The 16,839-nt window shown below is 46.4% G+C and overlaps 11 non-coding genes across 11 annotated transcripts; all 11 read left to right on the plus strand.

Moving 5' to 3' along the window:
• Positions 1–552: 552 nt before the first annotated feature.
• Positions 553–743, plus strand: LOC142275684 (U2 spliceosomal RNA). The gene has a single exon (XR_012739306.1). It is a non-coding gene; the product is annotated as a U2 spliceosomal RNA (small nuclear RNA).
• Positions 744–2,130: 1,387 nt separating this feature from the next.
• LOC142275700 (U2 spliceosomal RNA) lies at positions 2,131–2,321 on the plus strand. Its single transcript, XR_012739320.1, has one exon. It is a non-coding gene; the product is annotated as a U2 spliceosomal RNA (small nuclear RNA).
• A 1,387-nt stretch (positions 2,322–3,708) lies between these two features.
• On the plus strand, positions 3,709–3,899 carry LOC142275696 (U2 spliceosomal RNA). The gene has a single exon (XR_012739317.1). It is a non-coding gene; the product is annotated as a U2 spliceosomal RNA (small nuclear RNA).
• A 1,387-nt stretch (positions 3,900–5,286) lies between these two features.
• On the plus strand, positions 5,287–5,477 carry LOC142275701 (U2 spliceosomal RNA). Its single transcript, XR_012739321.1, has one exon. It is a non-coding gene; the product is annotated as a U2 spliceosomal RNA (small nuclear RNA).
• Positions 5,478–6,864: 1,387 nt separating this feature from the next.
• LOC142275702 (U2 spliceosomal RNA) lies at positions 6,865–7,055 on the plus strand. The gene has a single exon (XR_012739322.1). It is a non-coding gene; the product is annotated as a U2 spliceosomal RNA (small nuclear RNA).
• Positions 7,056–8,442: 1,387 nt separating this feature from the next.
• Positions 8,443–8,633, plus strand: LOC142275703 (U2 spliceosomal RNA). The gene has a single exon (XR_012739323.1). It is a non-coding gene; the product is annotated as a U2 spliceosomal RNA (small nuclear RNA).
• A 1,387-nt stretch (positions 8,634–10,020) lies between these two features.
• On the plus strand, positions 10,021–10,211 carry LOC142275704 (U2 spliceosomal RNA). Its single transcript, XR_012739324.1, has one exon. It is a non-coding gene; the product is annotated as a U2 spliceosomal RNA (small nuclear RNA).
• A 1,387-nt stretch (positions 10,212–11,598) lies between these two features.
• LOC142275705 (U2 spliceosomal RNA) lies at positions 11,599–11,789 on the plus strand. The gene has a single exon (XR_012739325.1). It is a non-coding gene; the product is annotated as a U2 spliceosomal RNA (small nuclear RNA).
• A 1,387-nt stretch (positions 11,790–13,176) lies between these two features.
• Positions 13,177–13,367, plus strand: LOC142275706 (U2 spliceosomal RNA). Its single transcript, XR_012739326.1, has one exon. It is a non-coding gene; the product is annotated as a U2 spliceosomal RNA (small nuclear RNA).
• A 1,387-nt stretch (positions 13,368–14,754) lies between these two features.
• Positions 14,755–14,945, plus strand: LOC142275707 (U2 spliceosomal RNA). Its single transcript, XR_012739327.1, has one exon. It is a non-coding gene; the product is annotated as a U2 spliceosomal RNA (small nuclear RNA).
• A 1,387-nt stretch (positions 14,946–16,332) lies between these two features.
• Positions 16,333–16,523, plus strand: LOC142275710 (U2 spliceosomal RNA). The gene has a single exon (XR_012739329.1). It is a non-coding gene; the product is annotated as a U2 spliceosomal RNA (small nuclear RNA).
• Positions 16,524–16,839: the final 316 nt, after the last annotated feature.

The following is a 16,839-nucleotide window of genomic DNA, read 5'->3' on the forward strand; positions in this document are numbered from 1 at the left end:
ATCACAATAGCGCTGCTGCCTAGAAAACAAGCTGCGCAGAAGAAGTTGTTCTTTGGGTGGGAGGGTGGGCTAGTGGAAGGAGGGGGCAATCTCTTTTTTTCCCGGGTGGTAGGGGGATGACAGGAGAAGGGAAGCGGGTGGTGAGAAAGGTACAGAGGGCAGGGTTTGGGGGCTGGGAAGGAAAGGGAAAAGATTAGGGTTTGGGGATGATGAAAGGGCTTTCTACGGGTAAGGATGGCAAAGGGTGGCAGTGACGGAAAGTCAGGCAACCTGTCCTGTCCGTCTTTTTGTATCGTGAATTGGAAAGACTGCAAGGGGGAGGGGAGTTGCTTGCGCCCTAAAGGAGGAGTTATTCAGATTCATTGCAGTGGGCGGCGGCTGCAAAACGCACCATTCTTCTTGTTTTGGCTCTGCAAAGCAGCCTTTTCAAGGGTTGGCTTGGGTGACAAAATGTCTTGTGTAGGCGTGGGTTTGTCTCCCTCTCGCTCTCTCTCCCTAAGATGTGTCCGGCATAGGCCAGGGTGCCACTCGAGGCCCAAACCAATTCTGGTTATCGCTTCTCGGCCTTTTGGCTAAGATCAAGTGTAGTATCTGTTCTTATCAGTTTAATATCTGATATGTCCCCTATCTGGGGACCATATATTAAATGGATTTTTAGAACAGGGAGATGGAAAAAGAGCTTGCTCTGTCCACTCCACGCATTGACCTGGTATTGCAGTACCTCCAGGAACGGTGCACCCCTTCTTAACCCAGTTTCCAAAAGCAGAACTCAATTCACCTGATTCATATTAGCCCGATTTAATGAATTGGAAGAAAGCATACGTCTTCATATGCACCTCAATTTGGCCCATTCACTTTTCACACTTCCTCCTTTTGTTTTTTATCTTTCACACTTTTGACTTTCTTTATTCATCCAAATAGCAAACTCATCACCACTCAACCTGACCAACTCGGCTATGTCCCCGTGCTGCAGTTCTCTGTCTTATCTAGATCATTTGCAATTGAATGGAATAGATCCCTTTTGGACAAAGTGGATTCACCTGCTGCTGCAGTGACCACAGGTGTGATAACATCTAGAATTGGCATCTGGTGCGATCTCTCCGCTTCCACTCCAAAGAAAGTTACCTGTTTATTCCTATCATGCATTGGTTTTTGGGGTTTTCTTTGAGTAATGATGATCTCTTTAGTAGTCTGTTGGCGCCCTCTCCTGGAGGAATAGTTTGCTTGCTCTTGGACATTCTAAAAGAGAGGTCATGATAGACATTGAGCTTCTGAGCTCAATTGGGGACAGTCATGGGTGATGAATGTTTGCAACCTACTGCGAAGCCTCATACCGCAATATAAGGAACGTCAAATACTAAGAAAGGGCGGCCTATGAAAGAATTACTACTTTCAATAAGTACACTTAAACGGCTAATTGGGAATAGAAAAACTGTAAAAAGCCCTCTGAGAAAGCCCCCCTCTAACCTTTGATAGTAAGCTTTTCTGTAGTCTGCCTGTTGATGTATTTTCCGTTTGAACTGTGCACAACATGAAGAGACGGAACACTGGCGGCTTGTCACAATGCCCCCCGATGACATCACAATAGCGCTGCTGCCTAGAAAACAAGCTGCGCAGAAGAAGTTGTTCTTTGGGTGGGAGGGTGGGCTAGTGGAAGGAGGGGGCAATCTCTTTTTTTCCCGGGTGGTAGGGGGATGACAGGAGAAGGGAAGCGGGTGGTGAGAAAGGTACAGAGGGCAGGGTTTGGGGGCTGGGAAGGAAAGGGAAAAGATTAGGGTTTGGGGATGATGAAAGGGCTTTCTACGGGTAAGGATGGCAAAGGGTGGCAGTGACGGAAAGTCAGGCAACCTGTCCTGTCCGTCTTTTTGTATCGTGAATTGGAAAGACTGCAAGGGGGAGGGGAGTTGCTTGCGCCCTAAAGGAGGAGTTATTCAGATTCATTGCAGTGGGCGGCGGCTGCAAAACGCACCATTCTTCTTGTTTTGGCTCTGCAAAGCAGCCTTTTCAAGGGTTGGCTTGGGTGACAAAATGTCTTGTGTAGGCGTGGGTTTGTCTCCCTCTCGCTCTCTCTCCCTAAGATGTGTCCGGCATAGGCCAGGGTGCCACTCGAGGCCCAAACCAATTCTGGTTATCGCTTCTCGGCCTTTTGGCTAAGATCAAGTGTAGTATCTGTTCTTATCAGTTTAATATCTGATACGTCCCCTATCTGGGGACCATATATTAAATGGATTTTTAGAACAGGGAGATGGAAAAAGAGCTTGCTCTGTCCACTCCACGCATTGACCTGGTATTGCAGTACCTCCAGGAACGGTGCACCCCTTCTTAACCCAGTTTCCAAAAGCAGAACTCAATTCACCTGATTCATATTAGCCCGATTTAATGAATTGGAAGAAAGCATACGTCTTCATATGCACCTCAATTTGGCCCATTCACTTTTCACACTTCCTCCTTTTGTTTTTTATCTTTCACACTTTTGACTTTCTTTATTCATCCAAATAGCAAACTCATCACCACTCAACCTGACCAACTCGGCTATGTCCCCGTGCTGCAGTTCTCTGTCTTATCTAGATCATTTGCAATTGAATGGAATAGATCCCTTTTGGACAAAGTGGATTCACCTGCTGCTGCAGTGACCACAGGTGTGATAACATCTAGAATTGGCATCTGGTGCGATCTCTCCGCTTCCACTCCAAAGAAAGTTACCTGTTTATTCCTATCATGCATTGGTTTTTGGGGTTTTCTTTGAGTAATGATGATCTCTTTAGTAGTCTGTTGGCGCCCTCTCCTGGAGGAATAGTTTGCTTGCTCTTGGACATTCTAAAAGAGAGGTCATGATAGACATTGAGCTTCTGAGCTCAATTGGGGACAGTCATGGGTGATGAATGTTTGCAACCTACTGCGAAGCCTCATACCGCAATATAAGGAACGTCAAATACTAAGAAAGGGCGGCCTATGAAAGAATTACTACTTTCAATAAGTACACTTAAACGGCTAATTGGGAATAGAAAAACTGTAAAAAGCCCTCTGAGAAAGCCCCCCTCTAACCTTTGATAGTAAGCTTTTCTGTAGTCTGCCTGTTGATGTATTTTCCGTTTGAACTGTGCACAACATGAAGAGACGGAACACTGGCGGCTTGTCACAATGCCCCCCGATGACATCACAATAGCGCTGCTGCCTAGAAAACAAGCTGCGCAGAAGAAGTTGTTCTTTGGGTGGGAGGGTGGGCTAGTGGAAGGAGGGGGCAATCTCTTTTTTTCCCGGGTGGTAGGGGGATGACAGGAGAAGGGAAGCGGGTGGTGAGAAAGGTACAGAGGGCAGGGTTTGGGGGCTGGGAAGGAAAGGGAAAAGATTAGGGTTTGGGGATGATGAAAGGGCTTTCTACGGGTAAGGATGGCAAAGGGTGGCAGTGACGGAAAGTCAGGCAACCTGTCCTGTCCGTCTTTTTGTATCGTGAATTGGAAAGACTGCAAGGGGGAGGGGAGTTGCTTGCGCCCTAAAGGAGGAGTTATTCAGATTCATTGCAGTGGGCGGCGGCTGCAAAACGCACCATTCTTCTTGTTTTGGCTCTGCAAAGCAGCCTTTTCAAGGGTTGGCTTGGGTGACAAAATGTCTTGTGTAGGCGTGGGTTTGTCTCCCTCTCGCTCTCTCTCCCTAAGATGTGTCCGGCATAGGCCAGGGTGCCACTCGAGGCCCAAACCAATTCTGGTTATCGCTTCTCGGCCTTTTGGCTAAGATCAAGTGTAGTATCTGTTCTTATCAGTTTAATATCTGATATGTCCCCTATCTGGGGACCATATATTAAATGGATTTTTAGAACAGGGAGATGGAAAAAGAGCTTGCTCTGTCCACTCCACGCATTGACCTGGTATTGCAGTACCTCCAGGAACGGTGCACCCCTTCTTAACCCAGTTTCCAAAAGCAGAACTCAATTCACCTGATTCATATTAGCCCGATTTAATGAATTGGAAGAAAGCATACGTCTTCATATGCACCTCAATTTGGCCCATTCACTTTTCACACTTCCTCCTTTTGTTTTTTATCTTTCACACTTTTGACTTTCTTTATTCATCCAAATAGCAAACTCATCACCACTCAACCTGACCAACTCGGCTATGTCCCCGTGCTGCAGTTCTCTGTCTTATCTAGATCATTTGCAATTGAATGGAATAGATCCCTTTTGGACAAAGTGGATTCACCTGCTGCTGCAGTGACCACAGGTGTGATAACATCTAGAATTGGCATCTGGTGCGATCTCTCCGCTTCCACTCCAAAGAAAGTTACCTGTTTATTCCTATCATGCATTGGTTTTTGGGGTTTTCTTTGAGTAATGATGATCTCTTTAGTAGTCTGTTGGCGCCCTCTCCTGGAGGAATAGTTTGCTTGCTCTTGGACATTCTAAAAGAGAGGTCATGATAGACATTGAGCTTCTGAGCTCAATTGGGGACAGTCATGGGTGATGAATGTTTGCAACCTACTGCGAAGCCTCATACCGCAATATAAGGAACGTCAAATACTAAGAAAGGGCGGCCTATGAAAGAATTACTACTTTCAATAAGTACACTTAAACGGCTAATTGGGAATAGAAAAACTGTAAAAAGCCCTCTGAGAAAGCCCCCCTCTAACCTTTGATAGTAAGCTTTTCTGTAGTCTGCCTGTTGATGTATTTTCCGTTTGAACTGTGCACAACATGAAGAGACGGAACACTGGCGGCTTGTCACAATGCCCCCCGATGACATCACAATAGCGCTGCTGCCTAGAAAACAAGCTGCGCAGAAGAAGTTGTTCTTTGGGTGGGAGGGTGGGCTAGTGGAAGGAGGGGGCAATCTCTTTTTTTCCCGGGTGGTAGGGGGATGACAGGAGAAGGGAAGCGGGTGGTGAGAAAGGTACAGAGGGCAGGGTTTGGGGGCTGGGAAGGAAAAGGAAAAGATTAGGGTTTGGGGATGATGAAAGGGCTTTCTACGGGTAAGGATGGCAAAGGGTGGCAGTGACGGAAAGTCAGGCAACCTGTCCTGTCCGTCTTTTTGTATCGTGAATTGGAAAGACTGCAAGGGGGAGGGGAGTTGCTTGCGCCCTAAAGGAGGAGTTATTCAGATTCATTGCAGTGGGCGGCGGCTGCAAAACGCACCATTCTTCTTGTTTTGGCTCTGCAAAGCAGCCTTTTCAAGGGTTGGCTTGGGTGACAAAATGTCTTGTGTAGGCGTGGGTTTGTCTCCCTCTCGCTCTCTCTCCCTAAGATGTGTCCGGCATAGGCCAGGGTGCCACTCGAGGCCCAAACCAATTCTGGTTATCGCTTCTCGGCCTTTTGGCTAAGATCAAGTGTAGTATCTGTTCTTATCAGTTTAATATCTGATACGTCCCCTATCTGGGGACCATATATTAAATGGATTTTTAGAACAGGGAGATGGAAAAAGAGCTTGCTCTGTCCACTCCACGCATTGACCTGGTATTGCAGTACCTCCAGGAACGGTGCACCCCTTCTTAACCCAGTTTCCAAAAGCAGAACTCAATTCACCTGATTCATATTAGCCCGATTTAATGAATTGGAAGAAAGCATACGTCTTCATATGCACCTCAATTTGGCCCATTCACTTTTCACACTTCCTCCTTTTGTTTTTTATCTTTCACACTTTTGACTTTCTTTATTCATCCAAATAGCAAACTCATCACCACTCAACCTGACCAACTCGGCTATGTCCCCGTGCTGCAGTTCTCTGTCTTATCTAGATCATTTGCAATTGAATGGAATAGATCCCTTTTGGACAAAGTGGATTCACCTGCTGCTGCAGTGACCACAGGTGTGATAACATCTAGAATTGGCATCTGGTGCGATCTCTCCGCTTCCACTCCAAAGAAAGTTACCTGTTTATTCCTATCATGCATTGGTTTTTGGGGTTTTCTTTGAGTAATGATGATCTCTTTAGTAGTCTGTTGGCGCCCTCTCCTGGAGGAATAGTTTGCTTGCTCTTGGACATTCTAAAAGAGAGGTCATGATAGACATTGAGCTTCTGAGCTCAATTGGGGACAGTCATGGGTGATGAATGTTTGCAACCTACTGCGAAGCCTCATACCGCAATATAAGGAACGTCAAATACTAAGAAAGGGCGGCCTATGAAAGAATTACTACTTTCAATAAGTACACTTAAACGGCTAATTGGGAATAGAAAAACTGTAAAAAGCCCTCTGAGAAAGCCCCCCTCTAACCTTTGATAGTAAGCTTTTCTGTAGTCTGCCTGTTGATGTATTTTCCGTTTGAACTGTGCACAACATGAAGAGACGGAACACTGGCGGCTTGTCACAATGCCCCCCGATGACATCACAATAGCGCTGCTGCCTAGAAAACAAGCTGCGCAGAAGAAGTTGTTCTTTGGGTGGGAGGGTGGGCTAGTGGAAGGAGGGGGCAATCTCTTTTTTTCCCGGGTGGTAGGGGGATGACAGGAGAAGGGAAGCGGGTGGTGAGAAAGGTACAGAGGGCAGGGTTTGGGGGCTGGGAAGGAAAGGGAAAAGATTAGGGTTTGGGGATGATGAAAGGGCTTTCTACGGGTAAGGATGGCAAAGGGTGGCAGTGACGGAAAGTCAGGCAACCTGTCCTGTCCGTCTTTTTGTATCGTGAATTGGAAAGACTGCAAGGGGGAGGGGAGTTGCTTGCGCCCTAAAGGAGGAGTTATTCAGATTCATTGCAGTGGGCGGCGGCTGCAAAACGCACCATTCTTCTTGTTTTGGCTCTGCAAAGCAGCCTTTTCAAGGGTTGGCTTGGGTGACAAAATGTCTTGTGTAGGCGTGGGTTTGTCTCCCTCTCGCTCTCTCTCCCTAAGATGTGTCCGGCATAGGCCAGGGTGCCACTCGAGGCCCAAACCAATTCTGGTTATCGCTTCTCGGCCTTTTGGCTAAGATCAAGTGTAGTATCTGTTCTTATCAGTTTAATATCTGATACGTCCCCTATCTGGGGACCATATATTAAATGGATTTTTAGAACAGGGAGATGGAAAAAGAGCTTGCTCTGTCCACTCCACGCATTGACCTGGTATTGCAGTACCTCCAGGAACGGTGCACCCCTTCTTAACCCAGTTTCCAAAAGCAGAACTCAATTCACCTGATTCATATTAGCCCGATTTAATGAATTGGAAGAAAGCATACGTCTTCATATGCACCTCAATTTGGCCCATTCACTTTTCACACTTCCTCCTTTTGTTTTTTATCTTTCACACTTTTGACTTTCTTTATTCATCCAAATAGCAAACTCATCACTACTCAACCTGACCAACTCGGCTATGTCCCCGTGCTGCAGTTCTCTGTCTTATCTAGATCATTTGCAATTGAATGGAATAGATCCCTTTTGGACAAAGTGGATTCACCTGCTGCTGCAGTGACCACAGGTGTGATAACATCTAGAATTGGCATCTGGTGCGATCTCTCCGCTTCCACTCCAAAGAAAGTTACCTGTTTATTCCTATCATGCATTGGTTTTTGGGGTTTTCTTTGAGTAATGATGATCTCTTTAGTAGTCTGTTGGCGCCCTCTCCTGGAGGAATAGTTTGCTTGCTCTTGGACATTCTAAAAGAGAGGTCATGATAGACATTGAGCTTCTGAGCTCAATTGGGGACAGTCATGGGTGATGAATGTTTGCAACCTACTGCGAAGCCTCATACCGCAATATAAGGAACGTCAAATACTAAGAAAGGGCGGCCTATGAAAGAATTACTACTTTCAATAAGTACACTTAAACGGCTAATTGGGAATAGAAAAACTGTAAAAAGCCCTCTGAGAAAGCCCCCCTCTAACCTTTGATAGTAAGCTTTTCTGTAGTCTGCCTGTTGATGTATTTTCCGTTTGAACTGTGCACAACATGAAGAGACGGAACACTGGCGGCTTGTCACAATGCCCCCCGATGACATCACAATAGCGCTGCTGCCTAGAAAACAAGCTGCGCAGAAGAAGTTGTTCTTTGGGTGGGAGGGTGGGCTAGTGGAAGGAGGGGGCAATCTCTTTTTTTCCCGGGTGGTAGGGGGATGACAGGAGAAGGGAAGCGGGTGGTGAGAAAGGTACAGAGGGCAGGGTTTGGGGGCTGGGAAGGAAAGGGAAAAGATTAGGGTTTGGGGATGATGAAAGGGCTTTCTACGGGTAAGGATGGCAAAGGGTGGCAGTGACGGAAAGTCAGGCAACCTGTCCTGTCCGTCTTTTTGTATCGTGAATTGGAAAGACTGCAAGGGGGAGGGGAGTTGCTTGCGCCCTAAAGGAGGAGTTATTCAGATTCATTGCAGTGGGCGGCGGCTGCAAAACGCACCATTCTTCTTGTTTTGGCTCTGCAAAGCAGCCTTTTCAAGGGTTGGCTTGGGTGACAAAATGTCTTGTGTAGGCGTGGGTTTGTCTCCCTCTCGCTCTCTCTCCCTAAGATGTGTCCGGCATAGGCCAGGGTGCCACTCGAGGCCCAAACCAATTCTGGTTATCGCTTCTCGGCCTTTTGGCTAAGATCAAGTGTAGTATCTGTTCTTATCAGTTTAATATCTGATACGTCCCCTATCTGGGGACCATATATTAAATGGATTTTTAGAACAGGGAGATGGAAAAAGAGCTTGCTCTGTCCACTCCACGCATTGACCTGGTATTGCAGTACCTCCAGGAACGGTGCACCCCTTCTTAACCCAGTTTCCAAAAGCAGAACTCAATTCACCTGATTCATATTAGCCCGATTTAATGAATTGGAAGAAAGCATACGTCTTCATATGCACCTCAATTTGGCCCATTCACTTTTCACACTTCCTCCTTTTGTTTTTTATCTTTCACACTTTTGACTTTCTTTATTCATCCAAATAGCAAACTCATCACCACTCAACCTGACCAACTCGGCTATGTCCCCGTGCTGCAGTTCTCTGTCTTATCTAGATCATTTGCAATTGAATGGAATAGATCCCTTTTGGACAAAGTGGATTCACCTGCTGCTGCAGTGACCACAGGTGTGATAACATCTAGAATTGGCATCTGGTGCGATCTCTCCGCTTCCACTCCAAAGAAAGTTACCTGTTTATTCCTATCATGCATTGGTTTTTGGGGTTTTCTTTGAGTAATGATGATCTCTTTAGTAGTCTGTTGGCGCCCTCTCCTGGAGGAATAGTTTGCTTGCTCTTGGACATTCTAAAAGAGAGGTCATGATAGACATTGAGCTTCTGAGCTCAATTGGGGACAGTCATGGGTGATGAATGTTTGCAACCTACTGCGAAGCCTCATACCGCAATATAAGGAACGTCAAATACTAAGAAAGGGCGGCCTATGAAAGAATTACTACTTTCAATAAGTACACTTAAACGGCTAATTGGGAATAGAAAAACTGTAAAAAGCCCTCTGAGAAAGCCCCCCTCTAACCTTTGATAGTAAGCTTTTCTGTAGTCTGCCTGTTGATGTATTTTCCGTTTGAACTGTGCACAACATGAAGAGACGGAACACTGGCGGCTTGTCACAATGCCCCCCGATGACATCACAATAGCGCTGCTGCCTAGAAAACAAGCTGCGCAGAAGAAGTTGTTCTTTGGGTGGGAGGGTGGGCTAGTGGAAGGAGGGGGCAATCTCTTTTTTTCCCGGGTGGTAGGGGGATGACAGGAGAAGGGAAGCGGGTGGTGAGAAAGGTACAGAGGGCAGGGTTTGGGGGCTGGGAAGGAAAGGGAAAAGATTAGGGTTTGGGGATGATGAAAGGGCTTTCTACGGGTAAGGATGGCAAAGGGTGGCAGTGACGGAAAGTCAGGCAACCTGTCCTGTCCGTCTTTTTGTATCGTGAATTGGAAAGACTGCAAGGGGGAGGGGAGTTGCTTGCGCCCTAAAGGAGGAGTTATTCAGATTCATTGCAGTGGGCGGCGGCTGCAAAACGCACCATTCTTCTTGTTTTGGCTCTGCAAAGCAGCCTTTTCAAGGGTTGGCTTGGGTGACAAAATGTCTTGTGTAGGCGTGGGTTTGTCTCCCTCTCGCTCTCTCTCCCTAAGATGTGTCCGGCATAGGCCAGGGTGCCACTCGAGGCCCAAACCAATTCTGGTTATCGCTTCTCGGCCTTTTGGCTAAGATCAAGTGTAGTATCTGTTCTTATCAGTTTAATATCTGATACGTCCCCTATCTGGGGACCATATATTAAATGGATTTTTAGAACAGGGAGATGGAAAAAGAGCTTGCTCTGTCCACTCCACGCATTGACCTGGTATTGCAGTACCTCCAGGAACGGTGCACCCCTTCTTAACCCAGTTTCCAAAAGCAGAACTCAATTCACCTGATTCATATTAGCCCGATTTAATGAATTGGAAGAAAGCATACGTCTTCATATGCACCTCAATTTGGCCCATTCACTTTTCACACTTCCTCCTTTTGTTTTTTATCTTTCACACTTTTGACTTTCTTTATTCATCCAAATAGCAAACTCATCACCACTCAACCTGACCAACTCGGCTATGTCCCCGTGCTGCAGTTCTCTGTCTTATCTAGATCATTTGCAATTGAATGGAATAGATCCCTTTTGGACAAAGTGGATTCACCTGCTGCTGCAGTGACCACAGGTGTGATAACATCTAGAATTGGCATCTGGTGCGATCTCTCCGCTTCCACTCCAAAGAAAGTTACCTGTTTATTCCTATCATGCATTGGTTTTTGGGGTTTTCTTTGAGTAATGATGATCTCTTTAGTAGTCTGTTGGCGCCCTCTCCTGGAGGAATAGTTTGCTTGCTCTTGGACATTCTAAAAGAGAGGTCATGATAGACATTGAGCTTCTGAGCTCAATTGGGGACAGTCATGGGTGATGAATGTTTGCAACCTACTGCGAAGCCTCATACCGCAATATAAGGAACGTCAAATACTAAGAAAGGGCGGCCTATGAAAGAATTACTACTTTCAATAAGTACACTTAAACGGCTAATTGGGAATAGAAAAACTGTAAAAAGCCCTCTGAGAAAGCCCCCCTCTAACCTTTGATAGTAAGCTTTTCTGTAGTCTGCCTGTTGATGTATTTTCCGTTTGAACTGTGCACAACATGAAGAGACGGAACACTGGCGGCTTGTCACAATGCCCCCCGATGACATCACAATAGCGCTGCTGCCTAGAAAACAAGCTGCGCAGAAGAAGTTGTTCTTTGGGTGGGAGGGTGGGCTAGTGGAAGGAGGGGGCAATCTCTTTTTTTCCCGGGTGGTAGGGGGATGACAGGAGAAGGGAAGCGGGTGGTGAGAAAGGTACAGAGGGCAGGGTTTGGGGGCTGGGAAGGAAAGGGAAAAGATTAGGGTTTGGGGATGATGAAAGGGCTTTCTACGGGTAAGGATGGCAAAGGGTGGCAGTGACGGAAAGTCAGGCAACCTGTCCTGTCCGTCTTTTTGTATCGTGAATTGGAAAGACTGCAAGGGGGAGGGGAGTTGCTTGCGCCCTAAAGGAGGAGTTATTCAGATTCATTGCAGTGGGCGGCGGCTGCAAAACGCACCATTCTTCTTGTTTTGGCTCTGCAAAGCAGCCTTTTCAAGGGTTGGCTTGGGTGACAAAATGTCTTGTGTAGGCGTGGGTTTGTCTCCCTCTCGCTCTCTCTCCCTAAGATGTGTCCGGCATAGGCCAGGGTGCCACTCGAGGCCCAAACCAATTCTGGTTATCGCTTCTCGGCCTTTTGGCTAAGATCAAGTGTAGTATCTGTTCTTATCAGTTTAATATCTGATACGTCCCCTATCTGGGGACCATATATTAAATGGATTTTTAGAACAGGGAGATGGAAAAAGAGCTTGCTCTGTCCACTCCACGCATTGACCTGGTATTGCAGTACCTCCAGGAACGGTGCACCCCTTCTTAACCCAGTTTCCAAAAGCAGAACTCAATTCACCTGATTCATATTAGCCCGATTTAATGAATTGGAAGAAAGCATACGTCTTCATATGCACCTCAATTTGGCCCATTCACTTTTCACACTTCCTCCTTTTGTTTTTTATCTTTCACACTTTTGACTTTCTTTATTCATCCAAATAGCAAACTCATCACCACTCAACCTGACCAACTCGGCTATGTCCCCGTGCTGCAGTTCTCTGTCTTATCTAGATCATTTGCAATTGAATGGAATAGATCCCTTTTGGACAAAGTGGATTCACCTGCTGCTGCAGTGACCACAGGTGTGATAACATCTAGAATTGGCATCTGGTGCGATCTCTCCGCTTCCACTCCAAAGAAAGTTACCTGTTTATTCCTATCATGCATTGGTTTTTGGGGTTTTCTTTGAGTAATGATGATCTCTTTAGTAGTCTGTTGGCGCCCTCTCCTGGAGGAATAGTTTGCTTGCTCTTGGACATTCTAAAAGAGAGGTCATGATAGACATTGAGCTTCTGAGCTCAATTGGGGACAGTCATGGGTGATGAATGTTTGCAACCTACTGCGAAGCCTCATACCGCAATATAAGGAACGTCAAATACTAAGAAAGGGCGGCCTATGAAAGAATTACTACTTTCAATAAGTACACTTAAACGGCTAATTGGGAATAGAAAAACTGTAAAAAGCCCTCTGAGAAAGCCCCCCTCTAACCTTTGATAGTAAGCTTTTCTGTAGTCTGCCTGTTGATGTATTTTCCGTTTGAACTGTGCACAACATGAAGAGACGGAACACTGGCGGCTTGTCACAATGCCCCCCGATGACATCACAATAGCGCTGCTGCCTAGAAAACAAGCTGCGCAGAAGAAGTTGTTCTTTGGGTGGGAGGGTGGGCTAGTGGAAGGAGGGGGCAATCTCTTTTTTTCCCGGGTGGTAGGGGGATGACAGGAGAAGGGAAGCGGGTGGTGAGAAAGGTACAGAGGGCAGGGTTTGGGGGCTGGGAAGGAAAGGGAAAAGATTAGGGTTTGGGGATGATGAAAGGGCTTTCTACGGGTAAGGATGGCAAAGGGTGGCAGTGACGGAAAGTCAGGCAACCTGTCCTGTCCGTCTTTTTGTATCGTGAATTGGAAAGACTGCAAGGGGGAGGGGAGTTGCTTGCGCCCTAAAGGAGGAGTTATTCAGATTCATTGCAGTGGGCGGCGGCTGCAAAACGCACCATTCTTCTTGTTTTGGCTCTGCAAAGCAGCCTTTTCAAGGGTTGGCTTGGGTGACAAAATGTCTTGTGTAGGCGTGGGTTTGTCTCCCTCTCGCTCTCTCTCCCTAAGATGTGTCCGGCATAGGCCAGGGTGCCACTCGAGGCCCAAACCAATTCTGGTTATCGCTTCTCGGCCTTTTGGCTAAGATCAAGTGTAGTATCTGTTCTTATCAGTTTAATATCTGATACGTCCCCTATCTGGGGACCATATATTAAATGGATTTTTAGAACAGGGAGATGGAAAAAGAGCTTGCTCTGTCCACTCCACGCATTGACCTGGTATTGCAGTACCTCCAGGAACGGTGCACCCCTTCTTAACCCAGTTTCCAAAAGCAGAACTCAATTCACCTGATTCATATTAGCCCGATTTAATGAATTGGAAGAAAGCATACGTCTTCATATGCACCTCAATTTGGCCCATTCACTTTTCACACTTCCTCCTTTTGTTTTTTATCTTTCACACTTTTGACTTTCTTTATTCATCCAAATAGCAAACTCATCACCACTCAACCTGACCAACTCGGCTATGTCCCCGTGCTGCAGTTCTCTGTCTTATCTAGATCATTTGCAATTGAATGGAATAGATCCCTTTTGGACAAAGTGGATTCACCTGCTGCTGCAGTGACCACAGGTGTGATAACATCTAGAATTGGCATCTGGTGCGATCTCTCCGCTTCCACTCCAAAGAAAGTTACCTGTTTATTCCTATCATGCATTGGTTTTTGGGGTTTTCTTTGAGTAATGATGATCTCTTTAGTAGTCTGTTGGCGCCCTCTCCTGGAGGAATAGTTTGCTTGCTCTTGGACATTCTAAAAGAGAGGTCATGATAGACATTGAGCTTCTGAGCTCAATTGGGGACAGTCATGGGTGATGAATGTTTGCAACCTACTGCGAAGCCTCATACCGCAATATAAGGAACGTCAAATACTAAGAAAGGGCGGCCTATGAAAGAATTACTACTTTCAATAAGTACACTTAAACGGCTAATTGGGAATAGAAAAACTGTAAAAAGCCCTCTGAGAAAGCCCCCCTCTAACCTTTGATAGTAAGCTTTTCTGTAGTCTGCCTGTTGATGTATTTTCCGTTTGAACTGTGCACAACATGAAGAGACGGAACACTGGCGGCTTGTCACAATGCCCCCCGATGACATCACAATAGCGCTGCTGCCTAGAAAACAAGCTGCGCAGAAGAAGTTGTTCTTTGGGTGGGAGGGTGGGCTAGTGGAAGGAGGGGGCAATCTCTTTTTTTCCCGGGTGGTAGGGGGATGACAGGAGAAGGGAAGCGGGTGGTGAGAAAGGTACAGAGGGCAGGGTTTGGGGGCTGGGAAGGAAAGGGAAAAGATTAGGGTTTGGGGATGATGAAAGGGCTTTCTACGGGTAAGGATGGCAAAGGGTGGCAGTGACGGAAAGTCAGGCAACCTGTCCTGTCCGTCTTTTTGTATCGTGAATTGGAAAGACTGCAAGGGGGAGGGGAGTTGCTTGCGCCCTAAAGGAGGAGTTATTCAGATTCATTGCAGTGGGCGGCGGCTGCAAAACGCACCATTCTTCTTGTTTTGGCTCTGCAAAGCAGCCTTTTCAAGGGTTGGCTTGGGTGACAAAATGTCTTGTGTAGGCGTGGGTTTGTCTCCCTCTCGCTCTCTCTCCCTAAGATGTGTCCGGCATAGGCCAGGGTGCCACTCGAGGCCCAAACCAATTCTGGTTATCGCTTCTCGGCCTTTTGGCTAAGATCAAGTGTAGTATCTGTTCTTATCAGTTTAATATCTGATACGTCCCCTATCTGGGGACCATATATTAAATGGATTTTTAGAACAGGGAGATGGAAAAAGAGCTTGCTCTGTCCACTCCACGCATTGACCTGGTATTGCAGTACCTCCAGGAACGGTGCACCCCTTCTTAACCCAGTTTCCAAAAGCAGAACTCAATTCACCTGATTCATATTAGCCCGATTTAATGAATTGGAAGAAAGCATACGTCTTCATATGCACCTCAATTTGGCCCATTCACTTTTCACACTTCCTCCTTTTGTTTTTTATCTTTCACACTTTTGACTTTCTTTATTCATCCAAATAGCAAACTCATCACCACTCAACCTGACCAACTCGGCTATGTCCCCGTGCTGCAGTTCTCTGTCTTATCTAGATCATTTGCAATTGAATGGAATAGATCCCTTTTGGACAAAGTGGATTCACCTGCTGCTGCAGTGACCACAGGTGTGATAACATCTAGAATTGGCATCTGGTGCGATCTCTCCGCTTCCACTCCAAAGAAAGTTACCTGTTTATTCCTATCATGCATTGGTTTTTGGGGTTTTCTTTGAGTAATGATGATCTCTTTAGTAGTCTGTTGGCGCCCTCTCCTGGAGGAATAGTTTGCTTGCTCTTGGACATTCTAAAAGAGAGGTCATGATAGACATTGAGCTTCTGAGCTCAATTGGGGACAGTCATGGGTGATGAATGTTTGCAACCTACTGCGAAGCCTCATACCGCAATATAAGGAACGTCAAATACTAAGAAAGGGCGGCCTATGAAAGAATTACTACTTTCAATAAGTACACTTAAACGGCTAATTGGGAATAGAAAAACTGTAAAAAGCCCTCTGAGAAAGCCCCCCTCTAACCTTTGATAGTAAGCTTTTCTGTAGTCTGCCTGTTGATGTATTTTCCGTTTGAACTGTGCACAACATGAAGAGACGGAACACTGGCGGCTTGTCACAATGCCCCCCGATGACATCACAATAGCGCTGCTGCCTAGAAAACAAGCTGCGCAGAAGAAGTTGTTCTTTGGGTGGGAGGGTGGGCTAGTGGAAGGAGGGGGCAATCTCTTTTTTTCCCGGGTGGTAGGGGGATGACAGGAGAAGGGAAGCGGGTGGTGAGAAAGGTACAGAGGGCAGGGTTTGGGGGCTGGGAAGGAAAGGGAAAAGATTAGGGTTTGGGGATGATGAAAGGGCTTTCTACGGGTAAGGATGGCAAAGGGTGGCAGTGACGGAAAGTCAGGCAACCTGTCCTGTCCGTCTTTTTGTATCGTGAATTGGAAAGACTGCAAGGGGGAGGGGAGTTGCTTGCGCCCTAAAGGAGGAGTTATTCAGATTCATTGCAGTGGGCGGCGGCTGCAAAACGCACCATTCTTCTTGTTTTGGCTCTGCAAAGCAGCCTTTTCAAGGGTTGGCTTGGGTGACAAAATGTCTTGTGTAGGCGTGGGTTTGTCTCCCTCTCGCTCTCTCTCCCTAAGATGTGTCCGGCATAGGCCAGGGTGCCACTCGAGGCCCAAACCAATTCTGGTTATCGCTTCTCGGCCTTTTGGCTAAGATCAAGTGTAGTATCTGTTCTTATCAGTTTAATATCTGATACGTCCCCTATCTGGGGACCATATATTAAATGGATTTTTAGAACAGGGAGATGGAAAAAGAGCTTGCTCTGTCCACTCCACGCATTGACCTGGTATTGCAGTACCTCCAGGAACGGTGCACCCCTTCTTAACCCAGTTTCCAAAAGCAGAACTCAATTCACCTGATTCATATTAGCCCGATTTAATGAATTGGAAGAAAGCATACGTCTTCATATGCACCTCAATTTGGCCCATTCACTTTTCACACTTCCTCCTTTTGTTTTTTATCTTTCACACTTTTGACTTTCTTTATTCATCCAAATAGCAAACTCATCACCACTCAACCTGACCAACTCGGCTATGTCCCCGTGCTGCAGTTCTCTGTCTTATCTAGATCATTTGCAATTGAATGGAATAGATCCCTTTTGGACAAAGTGGATTCACCTGCTGCTGCAGTGACCAC

Source organism: Anomaloglossus baeobatrachus, unplaced genomic scaffold (genome assembly GCF_048569485.1).
Source record: "Anomaloglossus baeobatrachus isolate aAnoBae1 unplaced genomic scaffold, aAnoBae1.hap1 Scaffold_3851, whole genome shotgun sequence".
NCBI classification, from domain to species: Eukaryota; Metazoa; Chordata; class Amphibia; order Anura; family Aromobatidae; genus Anomaloglossus; species Anomaloglossus baeobatrachus.